Source organism: Simochromis diagramma, unplaced genomic scaffold (assembly GCF_900408965.1).
Source record: "Simochromis diagramma unplaced genomic scaffold, fSimDia1.1 OVJJ01000802.1, whole genome shotgun sequence".
NCBI lineage: Eukaryota > Metazoa > Chordata > Actinopteri > Cichliformes > Cichlidae > Simochromis > Simochromis diagramma.
In genome coordinates, this window is record NW_024387492.1 from 3,812,611 (window position 1) to 3,838,203 (window position 25,593).

At 43.1% G+C, this 25,593-nt stretch overlaps 1 protein-coding gene across 8 annotated transcripts in view; it reads right to left on the reverse strand.

Moving 5' to 3' along the window:
• Positions 1–25,593, reverse strand: part of LOC120724739 (kelch-like protein 29) — a 262,953-nt gene that overhangs the window by 170,277 nt on the left and 67,083 nt on the right. For 2 of the 8 annotated variants that reach the window (XM_040017098.1, XM_040017096.1), the window contains one exon: positions 20,123–20,226. The exons of the other annotated variants lie outside the window; for them this stretch is intronic. The gene's annotated coding sequence lies outside the window, so the exon portion shown is untranslated. The remainder of the gene's footprint in view (positions 1–20,122; positions 20,227–25,593) is intronic. 8 annotated transcript variants of the gene reach the window in all.

A 25,593-nucleotide genomic window follows, 5' to 3' on the forward strand; every position in this document is an offset into this window, starting at 1 on the left:
GAAAGGCAAACACAGGAAAGGAACAATTAGGTTGAGTGTGTATTTCATGTGCTTGAACATTGTAAGTGTGGAGGTGAGTTATGGGGGGGATGTAGAGAGAGGTGAGGAAAGGGCCATCTTTAGAAATGAGAGGAAAAGACAAATGTAGCTACAGTGGAAACCTACAAGCCTATTGTTGGGATTGATTCTTAGCATTAGTAGGTTGAATTAATCCCAGTGGTTTGAGGGGAATTAGTACTTTGCTACTGTTCGCACACCTCATTAGTGGTCTGAGTGGAATCCAGAGACACCACACAGGCAGCAGCACATCATAAAAAAGAAAAAAAAAATTGCAGGGCTTCTCATAACAGAACCCACCAGCTTAAGCATCATAGAAACCAAAAATAGCTTCGGTTTGAGCAAATTAGAGGCATATAGGCCGGGTGTTACTTAAACAGCTGCCGCTACAGTCTTTGGCAGGAAAATAAACCCAAACCACGAGGTAATCACCAGTCACTCCGATCAAGACCGGGAACTAATCTGAATCCAGCACCTCACATTTCCTTATCTCATCTGCCTATTAGGATTTCCACGCAGGTTCAGAGACGATAGTGAGAGATGGCACTTTGTATATTAATCTGACACCTTGATGGATGAAATACTGGTGGGTGACATGCACACACTGCCTCATTTTGTCTGAGACAGACACTTTCTGATCATCTCCTGTTTGATAAAGCATGCAAGCAAAGGCCAAATCATTCAAGGCGGATAAAAAAAAAAATTGGGATCAGGTGCATTAGGCAGACATAGAGAAGAGAAATAAAAAGGAAGTGGGGGCCAAGGGTTATTTTTTCTTGAGATTAAGAAATATTGCATATGCCGACACCACTGACAGCAAATTACCCTCTCCGTGTGCATCAGCACAATTCTTTTAGCAGAGCATTAATAAGTAAAAGTTTCTAGCGACGTGGAAAGAAAAAAAAAAGAGGGGGGGAGCTGCATGAGTGCGTGTGCAATGCATGTGTGTGTTTTGTGTGATGCAAGGTTTTCTAAGCTGCTTGTTTGCTGAGGTCTGAGCACAGGGGGTGTGTTTTTTGCTTCTGCATGATGAAAACAGCACGAGAGTCGCTTTTCTGTCCGAAAGCGTGCACGTGCAGGGACGACCGCGGAAATAGTGCAGCCGACTTGAGTTAGAAACACCCCGACGGTGTATGACTGTCAGCGGCCCGGGCGTGATGATTAGCCCAAACAGAGAGAAAGCTGCTACCTCCACCACTGCGCGCCGGCGCTCAGTTAATTAAAACACCGACTTTCAACAAAACGCCACATTATCACAACAGCAAGACACGGAGCTGGAGAAAAACCCCGAGGCAAGCGTGCACGCTTCCTTCCTACGTGCTGTTTTTTCTGTTTTGTGAATTTCCAGACGCCAATCACGCGCTGTGTTTTGTATTTGTGTGCGCGTTCCGGGTGTATCCTCTGTGGCCCGTGGCAGCTGTCGCCTGTTCTCTCTCCCCGTCGCATCCTTTTCGCGTGTTTCTCTGTTCTCTAAACAAAAACCAACAACGCCATCAAAACAAACAGCTCTCCCGGCTGACGCCGCACACGGCTACGCGCGCATTTACACACATAAACACACGCGCGGGTCTTTAGGCTGCGGCATTACCGGAGCTACTGTAACATGCGTGTGATTTTGTGTGTCTGTGTGTGCGAGTGTGTAGGTCAGCTTTGGAAGCGGGACATGGAGAGCCAAGTGAAGGAACAGTGACTTAATTATCTAAATGGCTGCTGCGGAGATTACTGAGGGCAGTGAGCATCCATCTCTTTCAACACCACCAGCTTAGAGTGCACGGCCAAGGAGGGGAGATCAAGAGATATAGACATCAATAAGAGAGACAGGCCAGCAATAAGAGAGTGAAAAAAGAGGCCAAGAGAATTAAACGAGAGCAAGAGATAGGAGACAATGTGGAGGAGAGCGAGAGGAGTGGCTCCTGTGACAATGATTTACAATGGAGTAGTTTGTAAGCCGACTGGCCCCGCGGATATGCGGCTGCACCCTCAGCTACAGAGAGTTCGCCGGCAGCTGGGATCATGACATCACCTCTGTCGCCATGGCGACGCCTCGCGTTTTCGATTTTACTCTTCCCATCATTACCATACAGATGCTTCGGGGCTGGATACTATCTTGACCCCGCCGTGAAGCATCAATGGCTCCATATTTCGCTCTTCCCATCGCTTACACGAGCGCGCGTTATTGACTTTTGCGTGGCTAAGCGGTAACCGAGGTCATCCTCAGAGCGGAGGGCCTCGGGTTTGATCCTCCTCGTGCACAAGCGGCGTTTCCTTGAGCAAGTTGTGTTCCAGTGACCCCCTCCAGGTGGTTGATCCCGTAAACGCAGAGCATCTAGACGCTGAAGAGCAAATCATAAAGAAATAAAAAGTTTAATGCTGTCGCTGTGCATGTCAGTTGATATACGTTACTGTAAATAATCCAACAAATGCCACCAGAACGTACTTTTCTATAAAGGAAATTTATTAAAAAGCCTTCGTTAAATTGTTCTCGTTAAGCCTCTTTTCTAGAGGCAACGAGCAGGAAATGACATCTTACACAGCCACCATTTTCCTTCTTAAAACTTTAGTCCCTGATGGCACGGACAGTGGTAAAGAAAGCTTGTTTATGACAGGGAAACCCACTGGGTTGAATCCACAGACTGTCTGCGGAAAGAGGAAAATGAATAACTAACACTGCCTCCAACAAATGCTGTCCATGAGCCACTGAACGTGACATACTGTTCTACAACTTCCCAAATTACACCGAACACTGAATTCCGTCCTTACTTGGACCCGTCCCTGCTGAACTGTAGTCATTTTGTTTTTTCTCTTTTTGGTGATTTCCAGAAATTCAAGCCCAGGTTCTTTGGCTGATTGATGCTCTGCTGTTATGGTGGCTTGCTTTCCACCCTAGATGACATTAACAATGTGGTTGTACCATCCAGCTCCCTGGTGAGAACGTGGTGTACTGTTCAGAAGTGGAGAAGCAGACACTGAGGCTCCATCCACACTAAATACATTTTCATCTTAAGCAGTGTTTTTACACCAAAGAGGAGGGACAAATAACTGCCACCCATATATATATATATATATATCACTGATTCAGAACACCATTCATGGACAGTCGGGATCCAATATGTGTGTCTAACAGGGTTGGGCGATATGTAAAAATTTTCCAACCGACAATCGTCAGTCCAATAATCAATGACGTGAGGTATATTCGCCCATGCGCAGACTTTTTGATGGGCGGAGCAATGTAATCATGCACGGACTGATTTGCGCGTTTACAACACAGAAGAAGTCCAAACATGGACGAACTAATTTCCCCCCAAAATTAAGGCCGTCAGCATTAACGCGGCGTTAACGCAGTCATCACAGTTAACACGAACATTTTTAACGCGCTCAGTGAACAAACCTTGGACAAACTGCCCAAAATGAGTTGACAGAGACATTTTAGGGATTTCGACTCAGTCTGCGCTCCAGATGGGTTCATCGTTAATCGCGTTAGTCGTGATGACTGCGCGTTAAAGCTGACAGCACTAACAAAAAAATATAAAGTCACCAATTTGTGATTTTTCTGGCTTTAAACCAGATGAAAAAGGTAAACCTGAGGATGTAACCAAGGCGGTGTGCCGCTTGTGCAGACATACAGTGCAAGCAAAGTAGTTAAACACAGCTAACTTGCATGAGCATGTACGTGTCCACCATCCGACTGAGTATGCGACTATCAGCAGCTTCTGCAGCTCCACCAACAGGCATTTGGGCGCACTCTGAGGAGGGGGCATTTGCTCGCAGAAGAAAGAGGGTGCTGTTAAAACAGTGCTAGTTTTTTTTTTAGTTGACTGCTTCTATTAGCTCCATCATTAGTAGCAAACTCATGGGCAAACAAATAAATAAATCGCCCGTGTAAAAACGATCGCCGAGGGGCTCAGCTTATCGTCGATAGTCAATATATTCGTCCAATCGCCCAACCCTAGTGTCTAATGTTCAACTCCATGACAACTGCTAATACAGATAAGGGTCCGAGGCACCTGCAAATTCCTTGTTCCCTTTAATAAATGACTACACTTTTGTCACATGAAAGCCATCGAGATTTTCATCCACTTATCCAATTGTAATGGTTGTGCTGGAGCTCAAAGCAGGGCACAAATTAGAATCACTAGTGAACCAAACTCTGTATCTTTGAACTGTTGGAGGACAGCATGCAAACTGTGGCTTCAAACCCAGGACCTTCTTGCTATGAGGCAACAGTGCTAACCACCGCACCACCACACCGCCCCATCGCATGACAGACTCAATTAGCAGGCGAATGAGGGTGCCTGCAACACCATTTCCAAAAAAAGTCTCTTTTTCTGCCAGTTCAAATCAAAATGCATCTCCAGAGTTCTCAAATAAATAAATAAATGGATTTTAAATAAGTTTTAAAATGAAAACATATTAGTTTGGACATGGCCTCAGTCAAACTTCACTCTGGAAAAACCCACAAAAAGAGTGAAATGAAACGAACAGCGGTGTTTTCGGAGCGCATGTAATTGCATGCTAATTTGTCTAATTGCAGTAATGGCATCGAAAGCGGATGGACCCAGTTTGCTGAAAATGTGAACGCATGCAAAGATTAATGTTCGGAGACAGGTTTAGATTATTGAGTTGTTCTGTTTATTTAGCAGCATAAACGGGGCCTTTTATAGATTCAAGTCCAAATGTAAGCGTACGGGGGAATATCTAATAAATCAAAGGCTGATGTTTCCTTCTTAGAGAGTCAATTACATTAAAGCTGAAGCAAAACAGAGTTCAGATGTGCTGAGCAACAAATTCCCAACCCAGTCAGCTCCAATACTTTCTATGATGATTAATGACAGAGAAATCAAGGCTAGCAGTATTTACCGCCAAGTGTGTTTCATGTCTTCATTGCTCTTACCTATTAAACGCAGACACACGTATCAGTGCAGATAGACTTATGAATGCAAGACGAGCACAAAACTTCTCTCACTATAAGTCACACACGCATCATCTGAAACCCAGGTATACGCAAATGTACACTCAGGACAGCACTCTCTGATTAAGCCGGGCCATCTGCTCGACTCCCTCATCACCGCTGACGGCCGCTGCCTGTCCAGACCGGCTCCAGGCGAGCAACAAATCCCTCCCCACCACCACCCCGCGTTATCCAACGGCATATTAATCTCCTCAAATCTCAACCTTTTCCAAAGGGCAGACCCAACGGTAATCTCAGTGCAGTTGTTCGAGGCAACATCATCTCTGGTCTCAAATACATGATTTTTTCACTTCTGTCTTAGATGACATGAAAAGTGAAAAAGAGGCAAGTATCTTCCTTGCTGCTCGTATGTTTCCCTTTCTCTCCACTTATCTCATGTCTCTAGGTGCTCTCTCTAAAAGCCATTCTCTGTCTCTGTCTATCGTTTCATATCTGTATGAACACAGTAGCCTTTCAGAGCACATGGTGAGTGGCGCCACAGCCTGGTCTGGCCCAGAGGAGCGGTTGAAGCGGTGTAGATTAATGGCCTGGGAGACAGCCTAGGCAAGTGGAATGAACAAACAGAGAGGCCACTGAAATGACCATGATGGAAAAAAAGGAAGTGAGGCAAAGATAAAGAGAACGTATACTGTAGGAAAGGAAGGGACTTGGGGAATGTGTTCTATCGCTGTACAGTTTTATACCCGTGTCACACTGACAGCAGAGGTTGGATGGAAGTCAAACAATGCCCGGATTTAGTGAGGAGCCTTTGCTTTGGGGAATGGAAACTCTGTAACGTACTTCGACTGAGATTACATTCATGAACGTTTTCCTTTGGCTCGACAAGCCCAAAAAAGATGACAGAGAGAGAGAGGCGAATGGTCAGGTGAGAGACAAGCTCAACTTCAATTAAACTTGAAGAAAACAAAACTTTTCGCAGACTAATAATTGGGCAAAATTTAATTGGAAAGGTTTTTATAAGAATTAATCAACACAGCAACTTTTTAAGCAAAAAGATGAAGCACTGCTTTTGTCTGATGCTATTTTGACTTAAAGATTGAAAAAGGAGGAGAATAGTGGTTCTAGGTGGAATTTTGTGGTTTGATCCAGGATTTGAAGCTGTATCACGAACGCTTGATCCAAAAATAAATAAATGCTGCAAATTCGTCCGGGGAAATTATGTGGTTAGCGTGAACGACTGCATTAAGAGTAGATAAGTCCAAAAAAATGGCACGTATTTTATGTGTATTAAATCCTAAGATCTCACAAATAGTTTGATAAAATGGACCGCTACATTTATAGTGCTTTTCTACGCAATTCAGTGCATTAAATGCATTCAGTGTTTTCTTACTACAAGCCCCATTTACTCATTCAGTCACACGTTCATACCAGCACTTTTAACTTAACATTCATACACACTTGCACTCTCATGGATGTTTTGGGGGCAACTCAGGCTTCATTATCAGAGATACTTCGACATATATATATATGATGGTGGAGTCAGGGATCGAACCAACCACTTCATTTCATAGGCAAACTTTACTTCCTGAACCACAAAATAAATAAAATCAACTCCTCTGTCACGAGTTGTACACAATACGATATGCTAGCAGCGTTGTGAGCTAACACTAAGGTCAATAGTACCTTGAGCTAAAAGTCAGCATGCTAACATGCTAATACTGAGCAACATAGCAAGCTAATTTCCCCCCGTTAGCATTAAAGATAAAATAGAGCTAAGGACAATACAGCTAAGTTTCAGACATGTCACATTTGGTTAAAGAATTACCAAAAAACAAAACGAAACTCAGTAAATATGCAGGATGGAACCTCAAAGCCAAAAGTGGTGGATAAAATTTCACCCAACACCATTAGGTGAAGCTTATTAGCATTCATCCTCTGGGACTATTGATGTCTGTGTAAAATTTCAGGGCTAAGCCATTTCGGTTTGGGCAAAACTGATAGAAATACTCTTCAACCTGACACGTTCATAAGTGTGTAAAACTCATTATATATGGCTCTATAGTTGAGAGGGAGCGAGAGAGCACTGATGAAGTTGTTGGGTAACATCACAGATAGTGGAAGTGAGGTGAGATAAAAAAAGAGTAGAGGAAACAGAGAAGAAGTGAAGAAGAACAGGCAATGACAGAAAAGGAAAATTAGAAAGCCCAGAGTGATGGGGAAAAGGTGGAACAAACACACACACACACACATGTCCTTCAATCAATATGGTGGGAATGTGGCCCCATGATAAATCACTTTCCTGGCAATAACAGGGAGCAGCCACTATCCCTCTTTTTAATATGTTGCCGGAGTGTCAGTGGGTGATACACGGCAATATATAGCATGGAAGAAGGCAGAGAGAAGACAAGACAGCGGGAGGTAGGGGTGGGGGTGGGGGTCTGTGATGTATGGACCTGGACAGTTGGTCTGCACCCAGATAAAAGAAGGGAATCATGATTAGGTTGAGTAAAGTGTCCACGCTGGAACATCCGCAAACACTCACACACAGACACAAAGGAAAGCTGGAGCTGCTCGGGCGAACGTGTCCTCTCTCTCCCACAACCCCCCGCCCCCCCCTTATCGTATGTCTTTTCACATGAGCTCCCAATGCATCAAAACTTGCCTTCCCCAGAACAAGGATGTACTATAATACAAGAGGGTCAGAAAAAATTTCATTACTCGGGAAAGAACTATCACTCTCCTTTTCTGGTTATATCGCTTAAGGGCGATATTGATACTTTCCCACCACTATCTGCCTGTCACCGTCCAGAGAGCCACCAGATTACAGAATGTCCCGGCATGTTGACCTTCACTCAACTATCTGACCGCAGGGCACATCGTCCACCATGTTTTTTTATTGACTTGATTCCATCTCGTTCAATCCCATCTTTGCCTGCTATGTTTGAGTCTGCTTGGCAAATGTTGTTACCGTAAACGAGAGCGGCTTCTCAATTGACTTGGGTCCCCTTTAAAGTGGTGCTAAATAAGTAATGGGGCATCTCATCTGCTTTGGCTAGCCAGTAGCTGGATGGGTTACAGTAAAGGGAGATTAATGGAAGAACAAATGGAGACAAATGTATGAGCTAAATGGAAGTTCCCAACCAACCTATAACACTACCCAATGACATATAGCATTGATTAGCATTTATGTACAACTGGACAACTGTCAAAGTGTACATTGATTCAGGAGGGTGAAATATACAGGTAGATGGAGCGACCTTTCACTAATAATCACAGGCCTAATAAATGTTTAACAAATTCCATTGTCTCGGCTAAACCTAAGCCCGAAACAATTTGTAGAAGTGACAATAAAATGAGTAATGTGCGTCTGCAGCAGCACTTCCTGGATAAAATGGCCTATCGGTGTAAGGAGCTAAAATATATGAGCTCTGAAATTCAACACCCCAAACCTGGTAACAGTTTCAACGTGTGCACAAACTACAGAGAGAGGCTGGTTATGTGACTAACTCAGAGGTGAAACGCAACACAGTAACAAGTCATCGTTTTTTAGAAGCTGTACATTATATTTGCTCTTTACACTTGTGTACTTGTTTACTATCACCTCGCTACGAGCTGTCGTTTATGGTCGCACTGCTCTGTAGGTAATGGGTACCGTAAACTTCGGCATTTTATTCAAAAAATAAATAAAACTGGGGCAGTTAAAACACTTAGAGGGTGTACAGCTTTAATAACAAAAGACTGGGCTGCTTCCTCGTGAAGACGAAATTAAAATAAAATTTAAAAAAAAATGTTCATTAAGACAAGTGGAACATATTGACAGCGTCTTTCCTGAGCAGCATCCTGCCTCTCACCCTTCCACTTCCTTCTGCCTCGGTTAAACAGTCCTTCAGCTTTTCACGGTTACTACAACAAGCTGTTGTGCTGGCGAATGTGAGCAGATTGCTCTACTGTTTGCTATAAAATAGAAATGTAAACTGAAAAAAAAAAAAAGGCTCAACTAAAATTCCTCTTTTTTGTTTTGGTAAAGAATTTTCTGTAAATGATCACTGGACCAAACTGAAACCCATATTATATCCTATAAGAACAATATTCAGAGACTGAAACTCCCCACAGAGTAAGATCAGAAACAAAGCTGCATTCTTCCTGCCCTTCCGACAGTGCTGACAACAGACCGAACCGAAGCACAATCTCTGCTGCAATCAGTTCACATAATTTAATTTTAATTAGCTGACCACAAAGAGCTCTGCATTACTACAGAGGCACATGAAGCGTCTCACTCACCCAGCCCACTTCTTTCTTTTTTTTTAAACTTCCCACTGCGCATTGTCATAAAATGTGGGTCAAATGATCTGCATTAAGTATTGTAAAATGAATTAAAAAAGAAAAGAAAAAAAGCTACTTGAGGCAAAGTGATTATCTCGTGGATGAGTCACAGTAGATTAAAAATAGCCCGGTAACAGCACTAAAAAATCTTCACATTCAGCAACCAATTGCAAGTAGTTGCAAAGACCAGCTGGTTTGCCCAGAGGTGCAACACCCTGAACTTGTGTGTGATTGGTTGCCTCCCACTAGGCGACCAGTCTCCAAACAATCACAACTGAGACTGACTGCAGTCACTCTCAGACAGATTGGTGAAGGTTTGCAAATAACTACCATCTAATTCATAAAAACGGACAGTCTGTCTGTGCCGATGAGCCCAATCCGTCTGAGGTGCGTCTCTTTGCAACAGGCAAATACTTTGCTACTGAATTTTGCATCATTTAAGGCTAAATTGCGGTTGCAGTACTTCAGCATCTAGCATGCACAACAGAACAGGCGTGATCGTAAAGGGAGTAACGAGTAATTTCAAATGCAACAATTCTAACAGCTCAACAAATATCAACAAACACACAAACTGTCTGTGTGCAGTTAGTCACACAGTGTGTTTGCTAGCTAAAGGTGCAGCTGCTGCATTTCTCAGGGAGAGAAAAGAAAGATAACTTCACTCAGAGATGGTGAAAGGTGCGGCAAAGACAGGACAGGAGAGGAAGGAGTCTTTTTAAAGGTAAGGTGTGCTCAGTGACATTTTATAAACTGGAAATTTAGTGGCGGCTACACTGGTTAGTTTGCAGAGCTGTTGGTTTGGTGCAGAGTGGCTGTGGTGTTCATGGTCAGTGTTAGGTTACATCAAGGGTAGCAGACATCAAATTAAGTTTAAGCTGATGATGCCGATTAGATTTCCTCACTGATTTCCACCTTTATACCAGCTTTCTAGTGTCAAGGGGCTGGAGATTAGCCATGAAAGCCTATGTAACATGCTTTTATATTATTACATTTAGTTGGCTAAATCCACAGAAAGCACCCCCAAAGGTCAGCTGATTGCAGCCTGTACGCAAAGACCGCCTTCTCTCACAGTAGAAAGTATTCTGACTTATTTTTGACTCACTCTTTTCCCCAGGCTGCACCACCACACCTCCTGAATCCCATTTTTAAACTCCTGGCTTTGCTTTTTCAGTTTAAGTGTCAAAGTCATCAATCTACAATGTAGAAAACATTAGAGCTGTTATTTTTTCATTCCTTTTGTTTTTCCCTGCTTGTGTTCTAGATAAAAAAATGCTCAAGCTGACTTTTCCCTTGAATTAATATTATTTTATTATGATATTGATATGACCTGAGTTATCTTAGCAAAACTAGCTGTTAGAAATGCGTTCTGAAGAACTACTTGTTACTTTTATACTTTCCCGAGTGTGTTACGGTCTCTAGTTTTTCACTTTTATTGAGAAAAAAATGCGAATAAGTAGTTCAACACAGATCTGTGCTTCTATTTAAGCGACACATGTATATTGTTTTGCTAACTCTGGTAATAGGAATCTATTCTGATTACATCCTGATTTAAACAGTATTTGATCTGCAGTCAGATCACCGTCTGCAGCAACTAAATAACTATTTGTGGAGGAATTTCTACATTTCTGTTTTACAGCTATGAGGTTCATGCTAGGCACTGAATCAAGTAATAATCTAAATTTGTGTTTTTGGGGTAAATTGTGAATTTTTGTGCATGTAAAGCAACAAATTAGAAATTTTTACAAATGTACCCGAGTTAATCTCTGTATTATCACAAACTGATTTTATTCAATTGCTAATTTGACCCCATTCAATCGCAAACTAACAACCAACCAAAGTCACTTTGAAGATGGCAGCTGACTGCAGACCCGGTCCCTATCTTCAAAGAAACCATTTCACAGGTAATGAGACCAAAAGTTGATTGAACGCACCGTCTCCAACCATTCCCAGTGTGACCGTACCGTCACTTATTCTCCCTTTTGGTTGGTCTGGAATTGCTCTGTTAAATGTGATGTTGTAGTATACACAAACATCAGAATACTGATAATTTCATGTCATCGACTGGGTGCCTGTGGTACTTTTAGGGACCAACTCTTTCTGCTGCGTCAGAACATTTTCTTTAAATGTGGAATGGGCAACCAGAATTGAGACGGTCACTGAGTCAGATCAGGAGCTAATAATGTTTCCACCAGTTCTTCCACCTAGCCCGAACCACCTGCTCAGTGTTTGGTTCCACATCTTTGGCTTTTAATATGCCGTTTGCACAGCTTACAAAATTCACACAGTCTAAAATAAAATTACACACACACACACACACACACACACACACACACACACACACACACACACACACACACACACACACACACACACACACACACACACACACACACACACACACGTCAGTTCTGAGACCGCTACTTTCTGTAAGGTGAATATAGCTACACTCACTCAATGGAAAAGCAGGAAGCTGGAATTAGTTTGCGACTGCAGCTGAAACGGTTGATGACTTTCCACCACCTCACACACACACACACACTAAAACTGCACTTACCTCTCTTTTGTTCTTACACGTTTACTGCTCCTATGACAGTTCAGCTGACAGGCCGGCCGAATGCGCTACAATCCCTGCGACGATCACTTCACTTAATTTAAACTTAATTAGTTGACCAGAAAGAGCTGCACATTACTACTAATGCAGATGAGGCGTCTCACTCAATTGAGTTCTCCCCGTAAAAGACACTTTAATGTTGCTCAAATTCCACAGTATACATTTTAATAATATGTGGGTCCTAATGATCTGCATTAAGCCTTAGCCTGTGACATCCCGATGACACATGGCGAGCCTAACCACTTTGCTTCCCTGTTTTTTTCCCCACTCTCAAATGAGAGGCTTATCTTCTGATTGGCATCAAAGAAATTGCCACGCACTACACCGGATCAGTCAGAGCTCTTTTGCAGGCTTTTAACCAGCCACTTCTCATTCTCAATGCACAGTGTGAACTATCTGGATCTTGCCTTTTCATACTTCAAGGCTAAAATATTAGCTATAGTATAGTTATAGAGTGATCTACAATTCCCCCAGGTCCCTTTATTGAGGAAAGTGCTTAAATCAGATGGGTAGAGACAGTTTTGAATTCTGTATAATAACCGCCCCCACTCCCACTCCCACACACACACACCCACAACCACCAGCTCCTACACTGGGACTCTGTGACCACTGAAGATAATGGATCTCTCCACGGGCACACATGTGCATAAATAAAACAAGCCGAAATACTCGCCTGCTACTAACTGCGCTTTTCACCTAGAATGGAGGGATGGTGGTGAGGGGGAGGTGTCAACGCTAATGGAAGACACGCTAAGCAAACGTGGGGCAATTCTGCGGCCTTTCGACCTACGGTGGCAATAAACACGCCTGCACATGTAAAGAGCAAATTCAGAGAGAAACTTGCATCCAGAGAGGAATAAATATGTGGATAACATTTCCTGTACTCAGCAGTGTCAGTTAAAAAAAAGGAAAAAAAGCTGTGAAATGCAGAATTTGATATGCTGTACGGGTCAGCCCCAGGTTCTGAGAGAGACGTGGAAAGCAGATGAGCCAGAAATGGAGGAGGATGGTGTATGTTTGTGTACAGCAATATATCAGTCACCACTGTGAATCCACAGCGTGCGGATGGACCCGAGCTGTGACAGCAAGAGCACGGGAAAAACACTAAATGCGTGAAAGATGTGCCCACAGCTCGTGTGGTCGTCCGCACTCAAGCTGAATGTTAGCGGTGCTTTTTTTATTCAGGGGTTATCAATAAGAAGGTTAAAAAAAAAACCCACCGCAAACAAAAACAACAACAACAACAACAAAGAGAGACGACACAGAGGAAGGGGGAAAGTGGCGAGCGAAGGCTTCAGAGCAGAGCAATAATTTACAGGTATTGTAAAAGCAGGGCTGGCGGGGACGTCAGTAAAACAAAAATGCCAAACCGCTCTCCGGAGGGAGTGCAGTTTTATAAATTTCCACAGACATTTTTCATCAGAGGAGAGTGGAACACTTTCTCAAGTAGTCCCTCCAGAACATTCAAGCAGGGCAAAGTGCTTTCTTTGGAGCCATTCTTTAATTGCCCTGTAAAAGTCAAATATGAAAAAAAATGGCAAGGAGTGGTGATGGAAACATTTAAACAGGGGAGAAAAACATAATGACTGATGATATGTTAAAAACTGATCAAATTTTGCATCTTTCATCTTGTTTTTGTTTTTTTCTGTGGAGCGATGCAGCTGACATCGGCTCAGTCGCCACCCCTCCACGCCTCGCTCCCCGTGAAGCCCGAGCACAGAGCGACGGGGTTAGCGGGTTGCTCTTTCATGCGCTCCCTCAGGCCCCTTCACTTTGATAAAGGTTGCATACCTCCGGGCATTTTCGAGAACATTTCCCGCTCTCTGCTGACACTTCCACCTTCCAAACCTCTGTCCCCCCTCTCCCCACCCTCTCAGCACGCCCTTTCCCTCCGGCGCGGAGCAGTTTACCGACCGTGACACAGCGTGCAGGCTGGATAATCCCAGCGAGACCGAAGCACCATTAGGAAAAGGAGGCCGCTAAAATGCCAAACCACATTACCGACACCCCCCCTTCACACACACACACACACACACACAATCCTCCTCCTCCTGCTTCATTGCTACTGGGTTTCCTCGCTGTCTCTTTCACAGAGGGCACCTGGTACCGCATCTCTTTATTAATGCATGGAGGCAGGGGTGGAGGGAGGAGGGTCTCCCGCACGCATTCGCATAACTTCTCATTCCCTCACACAGTCACTTATCTATGGTGAAAAGCATGACTATATATTGCGGCTGCCCTCTGACATCGGGGTCGGGGAGGGTGGAAAGACTAAGCGTGCTGTTGTGCGTGCGTGCGTGCACGCGAGTCCTCAAAGCAAACAGTCGAGTTTAAAGCTAATCATGCAGCATAATGAGGCTACCTAGACACGCAGCCTGCAAGGTTAATGGAACACCTGTATGCACGCTGTGAGAAACACACAGAGGGAATCGTGTGTAAATCGGTGGAAGCCTTTCTGTGTGCGGGGGTTTTTCTTTCTTTTGCAGACTCATGTGGCTGGTGCATGTGACAGTGTGTACATTATTCACTGGAAGTGCTGTTGAGCTCTGAGACACGGTAGCTCAAAAGAAAATGGTAAAAAGAGATGCCACAGCTCATATCTGTCTGCATCACAGACAGGAGGAGGGAGGGGGGCGTGTTCCCGTGGGCGTGCCTGCATACTGTAAGACCTTGAAGGTGAGGCGAATCAGAGAGGTACACAATTTATTTATTTATTTATTTTTTTAACTGTGAAAAAGAATTGGGTTGACTTGTCACGAGACAAAATAAAACATTTAATTCGCTGGGACGGCAGGTTCCAAATTTGGCGTTTATGAAATCGACTGGACTTTTTCCCCGATCTCCAAACAAATATCTAAATCTGATCAAACAAGTCGTTATGTTGACAGCTTTCAATTCCATTCAATGTCACCAGCGTCTGCAGGCAGCCTCTGAAGGAGGAGAAAGCGGGCAGCTAAATTATGCAAATGTCTGTCAGTTTAACAAATCAGAGGCAGAGAATTAGCAGGCTGTTAGTCTCTCTTAGACCCGCAAATGCCGCTAATACAGATGAAGGGGCTGGAGCTTGATTTCATTATCGCTACTCTCGGAAAAAAAAAGGAAGAGAGAGAGAGAGAGAGGAAGGCGGAAGGGAAAAGGGAGAGATGGAATGAGAAAGAGGGTGAGAGAGATCGGAAGATGGAGACAAATGTATGTGAAAACACGGGGCCTCTATTCAGAGCTCTATCAACTCCAAATATCAAATTAGCCAAATGAATGGTACAAGATAGAGGACAGCACACAGGGAGGAGGGAGAGCACGGACCGAGCAAGTGAAAGGAGCAGAGGGGAGGAGAGAGAGAAGCTTCCAGGGCGTGTTGAGAATGGGAGGGAAAGGAGAGCATTTCAATAATCGATAGAGCGTGAAGAGAGTGAGACACGGGCAAAGAGGGAGAGAGAGACAGAGGAGCAGGATATCACAGTTCATTAGTCATAGCTGGTGACAACTAGAGACTGTAGCAAGAAGATTGTCACTGGGTCTTAATCAGATGAGAAACGATGGGACGCCAGTCGTTAATTCCAACGGCATTATACCGTCTATTGTCTGCTTCTGAAGGGGCTTATCGCAATCTCTATACCTCCGACTGCTGCTGCTCCTCCTGTTTCTGCGCCAGCAAACAAGCTGCCAGCAAACTCACCAGGGAAACTCTAAAGAGCGGGGGAGAAACTAAACTCTCCCTTTTTTGCAAAGTCTCATTGTCTCTCATGCTTTTCGCTCTCTCTCACCCGCTGTCTCCCTCTCTGCTAACACAGGAGAGAGAGAAATATGTAACGCTGCAGTCGCCCACAGAGCTACATACTGTAAAATAAAAAAGAGAGAGAAGAAAGCACTTCTTTTTTTTTTTTTTTTGCAAAGTTCAAAAGTTGCTGTTCAGACTTTCTTGAAAGTGGAAAATAGCTGCACTTTGACTGATAGGTTAGTTCTGTTATCTGGTTAAAGGAACTCGGGAAAAGTTAAGCAAACTTAAGATTAAGTGGAACGCTTTACTTTTTGAAGATTTTCTCAGTTTAAAGAGTTCAAGTCTTCAATTTGGGCGGAGAACAAGCAGCTGAAGCCATTGTGTACAAGAATTAGCACAAAGCCGACCTGTCAGGCTGCTCCCGCTGAGGAAATTTACAATATATGAACCACTGCAGGTCTGTGGGGGTTGAGAGTGAACTCAGTGCTAGCCTTTGTCGTGGCTAGGATCGCTTTATTTATTATGAAAAGAAACAGTCGCTTAATTGAAGGTGTTATAAAAGATCGCAGCGAGCTTCCATTACTTTTTCTGAAATCCATTAAAAAAGAAAAGAAAAAAAATAATAGAATCCAGGGTGTTTTAACTCTAACAGCGCCCCAGGGGACGGCTACACCTATATACTACATTTGTTCTTTGTGAACTTCGAGTTAACTCTCACATTTTCATCCCATCAAACCGTCTCGAAATCTACAAAAAAGGCAAATTAACGATACGTTTCAAAAGCATTCACGTATTCCAAGAAGTAAGCCCGAAAAGACGAGATGGTTCGACAAAATCTGATTTTTTTTTCTTAACAGTGCACAGAAGCTTCTCTACGGCATGAACCAGGAAATCAATTCTCTCTTTTTAAGCTACCCATTAAAAGGCGCCAAGGAGAGTTAAAGCACTTGCTCAAGACACACCATTACCATATATTATATATTCTGTTCCGAGGAAAATCGTAAAGATCACACACCATTAGACCGCTCGCAGAAAAGTTTTAAGCACAAAGTTCAATTTCATGCAAACTATATACTAACGCACTTACACACACACACACACACAAGAAAAAAGATGGAGAAAGATAACAGAATGTCATATTCTCTCTCTTCTTTACTCTGTTTGTACATAGACAAATAAATACTGCAGCATCCTCCTTAAAATGCACATCCCCTCCATGTTTTCCTCTCTTAGGGTCTGTTCCTGTCAGAACCATGGCCCAAAACTCTCAGTCAGCCGGCTCAGCTGGGGACGGCCCTCGCCGGCTCAAACAACTTCCCTGCCTGGCTGCAAATGTGTTTACTGGATTTGTACCACTATGCTGCACTGCCTGCCTCATTCACCGCAGCTGAGCAAAACCTACAGCGGTCGTGCGTCGACTGCTACGTGAACGCTGTAAGCGCTGGAGTGCATTCTCCTGTGCGCTTCGTTACAGGCGGCGGGGAAGGGGCACAGTTTTGACCAAAAAGGACTCATTTTGGAGCAAAAGAAGGCGGGTCATGTGAGGTTAGACATCCTTCTCTCTATCCCCTCAGTTTTCTCTTGCTTACTTGCTATCCTCAACTATTATGTATATTTTTTTATGTTGCATTTTCAAATACTCAAAGATAACACCAGTATAAGATCAACACAAGTGACCTCTGCTGTATAATTTTTGCATTCTGATGAGATGAAGAAATAAGGCTTCACATGCAGCTTGGTCCGGGTTAAGCTGCTCCAGCTGGCACACGCTTGTGCTTCCAAAACCCTTGCTGGATCTGCCCGCCATCATGAAATCATCATTAGGCCAGACTTCTTGAAACATGCCAGTTCTGATACGTTGCACACGGCCTACATCTTTTTTTAAGCGATTATACCGCGTGCTGGAAACTTTACACTAGATTTCTGCTAATCCTGCTTGAGCAAAACTGTGATCGTACCAGTGACTTCAGATGTTTTCGATTGAAAGTCGCTGAGTAACTGTTCAGGTTAAATTATTTAGACCCAGCAGCTTCTGTAAGACCGAACGAGCTGGTCTGTTCCTCTCTTGCCAAAACAATAATGGACTAATCCTGATGTAGCGATTTTCTCTTTATGAGAGTAACACCTGTGATCGTCTGGCAAATGAGAATTTGGTCTGACGAGAGCATATTGACTGATGAATTGACCAGTCGACCCCCAGACTAAAGACCCAGTATACAGAGCCTGCAGTTTTTGGTTGACTCGCTTTCTCCCGATCGATCGCTCCGGCACCGATGCGGTTGTTTGCGTTTGGCATGCGCTGCGTGTAAATTGTTTGAGCTTTCTGTTGACACGCGATATCGTTTTCCAAACTGTTCTGACCGATACATCCGAGTTACCAGCATGTGTTCACGTTAGCTTGCGTCTACGTAAGAATATTGCCGACTGTCATCTACATGTGAGCTTTTCTGTCTGTGCGAGACGGGTGAGAGACAGTCTGAGACTGTGGGACTTAATGTGACAAAGCAATTCTGCGCTCGGCCGTGCGCGTCTACGAAACACTGCAGAACTCGGGCTGCAATTTGATGTGTGTGTGTGTGTGTGCGCTCGTGCTTTTGCTGCCAGTGTCTCCAAGTGCGCGCGTACGCTACGGTATGTGTGAAACACTACGAAAAAGTGTGACGGGTTGTGACAAAGTGACTCTGTGTGTGTGTGTGTGCAGAGAGAAGTTTGTCAATGAGTTAGAAAGCGAGAGAGAGAGTGGGAGAGAGCTTCTGCATCAGTTATTTGTCAGTGCCAGTGTTACACTTGGCTGAAAAGACCAGAGCGCCTCCTCCCTAATGACACACTTTTCTCTGTGCACTCTGACTGACCTCGCCACACACCAACACAAGAACACAAACACACACACAAACACAGTAGAAAGGTGGAAGCAATGTCACGGTATTGGAAACCTGTGTATTTCAACATTACGATAAAAAGGATGAATGAGCGCGTGCGTAAGGGTATGCACAAAAATACATACTGTACGTATAGCAGCGCGGAACTGTGTCTAAAGCTACGGCAGCTACTGTATGTATATGTATATGTATATATATATATTTAAGTGAAGGTTGGCCCTGGTTGGATTCACAGTGAGCAATGGTGTTCAACAAACCATTATGAGGCGCCACAGCTGTGGACCTCGCGCATGCATATTGTGTGGGTGTGTGTATTCGGCGTTGTGTAAATCCAGCCCACTCACTAGCGACTCCTCTCATTCTACCGATAGCCTCTCTCTCGTGTCCTTTACAGAACTAATTTTCTCTTTCATGCCTTCGCTCCTCTTTATCGATAATACAAAAAAAAAAAAAAAAAAAAGAAGAAGTGGATGTATGCCTCAGCAATTACTCCGCACAAGGATTCTGGAGTCCAACGCCGGACTGTATACTCAGCACAGAAAAATCCGCTGTGAGAGGATATTTTCATTTTATTTCATCTTTGGTCAGTACCTACGTGTATTAAAGTCATGGCTGAATTCTTTCTCATTTCAAATTCTATACAAGGGTTTTATGATGTCGAAGGGCTGGACTTTAAATGGCTCACAATTGACACTGACTTTGAACTCGGCCGAGGTCTGGAAAATTGGGCCCGTCTCCAGGTTAAAAACGGGATCCTCGTGTCTGCTTCATGCAATATGTAGCGTGGCCTGCACACTACGTATCGCTAGCTGCTCCAAAGCTGGAAGAATTTACAAAGAGCTCATAGTGGAGATCATGAAAGAGCACTAAAAAGACTTTTCTCACCTCTTTTGTAGAAGGGAACAAGTCCATATTTAAAAACAAGCTTGCAACAGAGGATTGTTTCATTTCTTAGTTCCTGTTTGATTAGAATAGGTGGTTAATATAAAAGCCTCACTATGACAACCTTGCATTTGGCATCAATACAAAGCGCTTACTTTAATTTATACCATAGCAAAACAATTCCATACTTACAAGAGGTTTAATGTATTTCACTAAATCGACCGCAGCAGCTTGAAATTAGACTTTAAATAAAAACTCATAAATGGCATTACAGTTTATTGTTGAAACAAACAATAACAGCACACATAAGCCAGTATTGGCTGTAATTGTTATTAATCTCTGGCTCTCTTCCTTCTATCCTGTTTTCCTTCTCTCACCCCAACCAATCACAGCAGATGGCCCCGCCCCTCCCTGAGCCTGGTTCTGCTGGAAGTTTCTTCCTGTTAAAAGGGAGTTTTTCCTTCCCACTGTCGCCAAAGTGCTTACTCATAGGGGGTCATATGAATGTTGGGTTTTTCCCCTTTATGTATTATTATATTATTATTGTATTACCTTACAATACAAAGCACCTTGAGGTGACTGTTGTTGTGATTTGGCGCTATGTAAATAAAATTGAGTTGAATTAATGTGTTACGAAGAGTTACTGTATTCAAATCACATGTTTTGGTGTGATTTTGGTGACGGTAAAGGAGCTCATTACAACACCAAATTTAATAACAACATCCATCCATCCATTCGCTTACCCTTATCAGGGTTGCAGCGCTGTCAGGGCCTATCCCAGCCACCACAGGCCTCAAGGCGGGGCACACCCTGGACAGGCCGCAATAACAAAAGGTCCTTTAATGATCTACACAGGGGGCAGATAAAATAGAAGCTCCTGTCATGGACAGCATGGCTACAATCAGCTGTTTCTAAGGTAGATTCACTGAGGCGATCACTTTCAGGTCTGCAGAGTCCTAAAAGCACCTTGTACGTTACACCACTATGGTGAATGAGCCAAACCTAGTTACAGCTGCTCAACTGTGATTGGAACGTCTGTGTTTGTTGCAGGTTTTCAGTAAATGTCTTTTGCATTAATTTCCTCTCCTGTTTTTTGTTATACGAGTCTCTGGGGGGTAGAACAGGGGCATCGCGGTCCACTCAGGTGAGCGATGAAGCAGTTTACCATCTTTCCTGAGAGGTTAACAGAGTGGCCATTACACTTTACAAATCGTGGATAAAACATTTTAATGTGAATAAACTCCTGACGGGGTAACTGCAGCAATCACACCGAAGCATCATAAAAAAAACAGCAAAATAAATAAATAAATAAATAAAATAACAATAATAATATTAATAGATTCAGCACTTTGTTTATTGTATCATTTCCTCCCACTGTTCAAAGTTATCTGTTAGGCAAATCCATCGACATCAGCAGCTTTGAAATTGGTTTTATCTCCAAAATGACTAATGTGCATGTGGATGAGAGAGCCTGTACAATCAGGAGTGAATGTTAAATATATTAATATATGCGCCAAACAAACTCTGCCACGAAAAACAAGGGGGAGATTGAGCTGGTTAGGTTTTCCCCGAGAGCAGAATGCAATTATGAAGAGTGTGTAGGACAAAGTAAATAAAGCAGGAAGACTGTGTGTGCTTGACAAGATGAATAATTTCCTTCCCAACTTCGCCGGACTTCACTTAATGCCGTTCTTATTTCTAGAGAGGGTTTCATTCTGTTGAGATACAACTCGTGGCCACGGCTGAAAAGGTCACCCTCAATGCCACAGTGGAGTCTAATTACCATGTATTAAATGGCTCGACCCCGCTTCATTTGCATCCGGCCCTGCCATTCTTCCCTCAGAAGTTGTTTGGGGCAAAGATCACTTTTGGCAATGCACAGGCGGCGCTCCGGTGGGAACTCTGTGGAGCTCAGGAGAGAATTAGTAACCGCCGCTTCCTCCCGGTGCAGATGTGCTGCATTCTGATTTATGATTTTTTTTGTTCAAATAATCCAAAATGTTTGCGAAAATGATTTGACACATGATGCGTCAAAACTCACAATTTTAAATTTATTTTAAACCTAACTTTAGTATTTACTTTTAAGGGAATAAAATTCTAGTTTGCACATTAAACATTATGTAGCAGGTCAAATAAAATCAGACACGAATAGCTTGAGTTTATTAAATTATTATTAAATCTATTATATTGCAGCATATGTCTAACTAAGCAGCTTGTTCTCTTTTCTTTAGAGATGTAACACATTTCGGGGTCAAATTTCAGACGTCACATTTGACATATTTGAAATCTTTACACTGCACTTTGTCAGTTACCGACCAATAAATCGTTAAGCCGACCTTGAAGAACTTGGTGGATGTAAATCAAATATTCGTTCAAAACTTTTAGAGCCGCCGTGTGTACAGACAGAACAACACATCAATGATTATAACCATCTGCCCAATAAGAAAATGTCACAACCAGTATTTATCCTCCAACTTGATACAAAGTATAGAAAAAGGCAAACATTGGCCACATCGGTGTGACAGCTCTCTTATGTACACTTGCATTCAGAGTTTCAAGGTAGGTGGCAGGTAGGTTGGTGGGAGTTCTTCAGTGAATTCATGCAATCAAAGACTGATTCATCATGCAGAGCAACATGCATGACTCCTTTTTGTTGAAGATGGCCCTTTATTACTCTGGCTTTATGTTTGGGGTTGTTGAAAACTGAATAGGGGTCCAATTAAAACACACTGAACTGAAAGAGTGACTACATTTCTAGTGTGAGTTGAAAGCTTTTTTCCCCAGAGTACCGCACTTAACAGATGATATATGATTTCTATCCACTTGACTTCATATCACAGATTCTTTCAGTCTGAATCTCAACATCCAAGCGTAGTGAGAGCATGTGGTAAGCTCGGTTGTCACTCTGTCTTAGTCAGCTCAGTGTGAACTGAGGATGTCAGTCAAAATAGTGAATATGCTCATAATAGTGCGCTAACCCGTCATTTAATTAGAATGCACACCTCGGCGTCACCTAAGAGTTACATACAACGGTAATCCCTCCCGAGGATGCTTAATACAAGGAAGAGACGCGAGGAAGACGGCCAATCAACAGACAGATCAGGTGTGTGATTGAGCCGTGTTTCTCACTGCGATTGTTGCAAACATCAGCTACTAAAGCCGCAATTATTTATTCAACCAATTACGCCCAAACTCCTGAGACAGGTCTAAACAGGCTGAGGGGTGGAGCCACTGGAACGAAGCGGAGGTGTTAGTGGGGTTAGCTGGTATAATAAAGTGCACATTTCACACAGCACATTGCATAGCCAAGAGCCACATTCAGGGCAATAATGCAATAATGAGGAAATTCAATCAGCAGTGCAGGCAGTGTCTTGACTACATGACTGCTGAATTCATCTGAGAGGTGCGCGGGAGCACTGCGGCGACACGCTTTCCCCATTTATTACCGTAAATGTTAAGCTTTTACTACAGCCCGCGAAAGAAATCAAAACTGAGCTCAGGAGTGAAGTAAATATAAATTTAAAAGTATCGATTAACGCAGCCCACAACACACAGCTCTGCGGAGGCCACTTTAGTGTCTCTTATTGTTCGGGGTGTCGGGCATTGAGCGAAAACTCAGGGGCTGCCTGCCGCTGAAAGCTAAAGCTCGCCGAGTGGAAATTAGAAGGGTTTCCTTTTAAAAAATCCACAGAACCGCCGAAGCCAAATGAAAGTACACACACTGTTCCACGTTATTACTTGTCACAAGGAAGCAATAAGTAGGAGAGATTTACAATAGGCAGAATAATACGTGCTAATATATTCGCGTTCCACCGGGCCTTTAGTTTGGAAATCTTCTTATGAAGAGTCTCTACATTTCCAAATGACTGCAGTATGAGCAGTTAATGGACAATATTGGATTTAATCAACCATGGAGCACAAGTCTGGATGAAACACTAACAAGCGAGAGAGATGTACAAGTTTAAACTCTTGCATCCTGTTAGTTAGTTGTGATTTAATGATATCCCCCCCCTCAGATCTGAAGCCCCCACGCCTGAAATCAAAGAGCATAATTCTTTGGCAGGCCGGCCCTGATTGGAAAAACGCACAGGGGCCGTTAGGCTACACTCGCAGGTTGGATATCCTCAGGCTATTTCGCTGTTTCCTTTTTTTCCTTCTTCTAAATAGCTTCTTATGGTCATTTCTCTAAATGACAGTGAAGTATTATCATGGACCCAGGGATTGACATTACTTCTAGATACCGAGCCCTATCAGCCTTTTCCAGTTATATAGCCCGGTTCTTGAGTGCATTCCTAGGAAACGCTCGTTTTCCCAGGCTGAAGTTGAACTCGTGCAACATACTGACATTTAAAAGCTGCACATCTTAGCATTGCTTTGCCTGCTCATTAGTTTCCTCCACAGTTTACACGCATAAGCAAAAAAAAAAAAAAAAGCCCTAAAATAGTGGGAAATGCTTCCATTTTTCTTGTTGAGCCGCAAAGGGATTTCTGTGTTAATTAGAGCCGTTATGGTGGCGGCTCTGAAGCTGGACGGCGACTATTGTTGCTGCTCTGTGGCCGCAGAGATGGAAAAATGAAAAAAAAAAAAAAGAAAGTGCATTTTTGTGTAGCACACAGAACAGAGAGAGAGAGAGAGCGAGAGAGAGAGAAGGGAAAAGAAAAAAAAAAAAGTCTGATGAAAGGTGGTTTTCAGCGTCCATTATTTTTGTTACAGTTTATGAATATCTCAGGAGATGAAAGAAATAAGGCCTGAGGGAGCAGCAGATGGAAAAGCTCCATCACATCTCGAGAGGTACAAACACCGACTCTCTTTCTCTCTCTCTCTCACACACACACACACACACACACACACACACACACACACACACACAGTGAAGTACACAAGTCATGCATAGGTGGAGATGCACACGGGGATTTTCAATTTGTAATCAGACCCAGCGTGGCGAACTCTCAACATTCGCCTTCGCTGTCCTCCTGTATTTGGCATCAAAGTTCCGCTCCGCCATAAAAGCCAAATTCTCTATGACATAGTGGAGATTACTCTGTCGAAAATGCAATCAGCCAAAGCCGCCTCAAGTGCTGATGAATTACCGTGGCTTAGGAGAAGACAATGACTTGTCAGTTTTTGTGCCGATTGGCTACGATGAGAGACACGCACAAAAGGGAAAAAGTCACAGTGCGAGCCCGCGACCCGAAAATCGTGACAGATCGGCATTCTTGAATCTTTAACTCCAGATCTGTCCGTGTACGTACTGAATACTTCTGCATTTTGAATCCGGAAACATCCAGCCTCCATAGAAACCGACAGCAGTACTCTTATGTTGTTCCGATTTCATCTAAAACATTATTATAAACATTATGTGAAACTTGCGTCCTTTATTTCCTTCCTGTCGCAAACTGCATAATTTTTCCTGTTCTTCTCTCATGTCCCCCCCCTCAAAAGACCCCATGTCTTACGCTGATATCAGAATTGTTGATACATTGAATCTAGTGTAGTACGTATTAATCTTTTTGTGTCATTGTCAAAGTCAAATAAATATATATTTTTTAAAGATCTCAAACAAATAAAGTGCTTATCTCTCCCAATCACTAACATATTGATTTAAAGTTAATTCTATAAACTTCTATAAACTGTGAAAACTTCAGATTTTAAAATACATTCATGCAGTGTGTGATTTTGATTATGCATGCGAACAATGAAGGTCAGGGTTAATTGCTTAGCCAACCCAGGTCTTCGTTTCCCCCAAGGCCCAGTGTACCGTTGTGAAGTTTGAAGACGATCGATTAAATAAATAAAGTTCTTGTGACCTCAACCCAAGTTTCACCAAATTTAAATCAGCTTGAGCTCTTTGGTATCTACAACCACAAAATTTGAAAATGATAACTTGAAAAAAGTGGATGCTAGTCTGCTAACAAACAGACAGACAAACAGCACAGATAGACTATGTGCACGTTAGCATATGCTACTTCCGGTGCGGAAACTCCTGTGGGGAGATTTGTTTCCGGTGTCCTAGTCGCGCCTTGTTTACGGTCCAAAACAAGTTAAGCAAATGAATTAATCAAGCGGCGATTTACATTTCTATAGATGTCTTGGGCATTTACTCAATATATCTGTAAATGATGTTCATCGACTTGTCGATATTTTTTCCCCGCGCCTCAGAGCAAAAGAGAAAATAGGGATTCAAATGTTATATTTCTCAGCTGTCCCTCGTTTA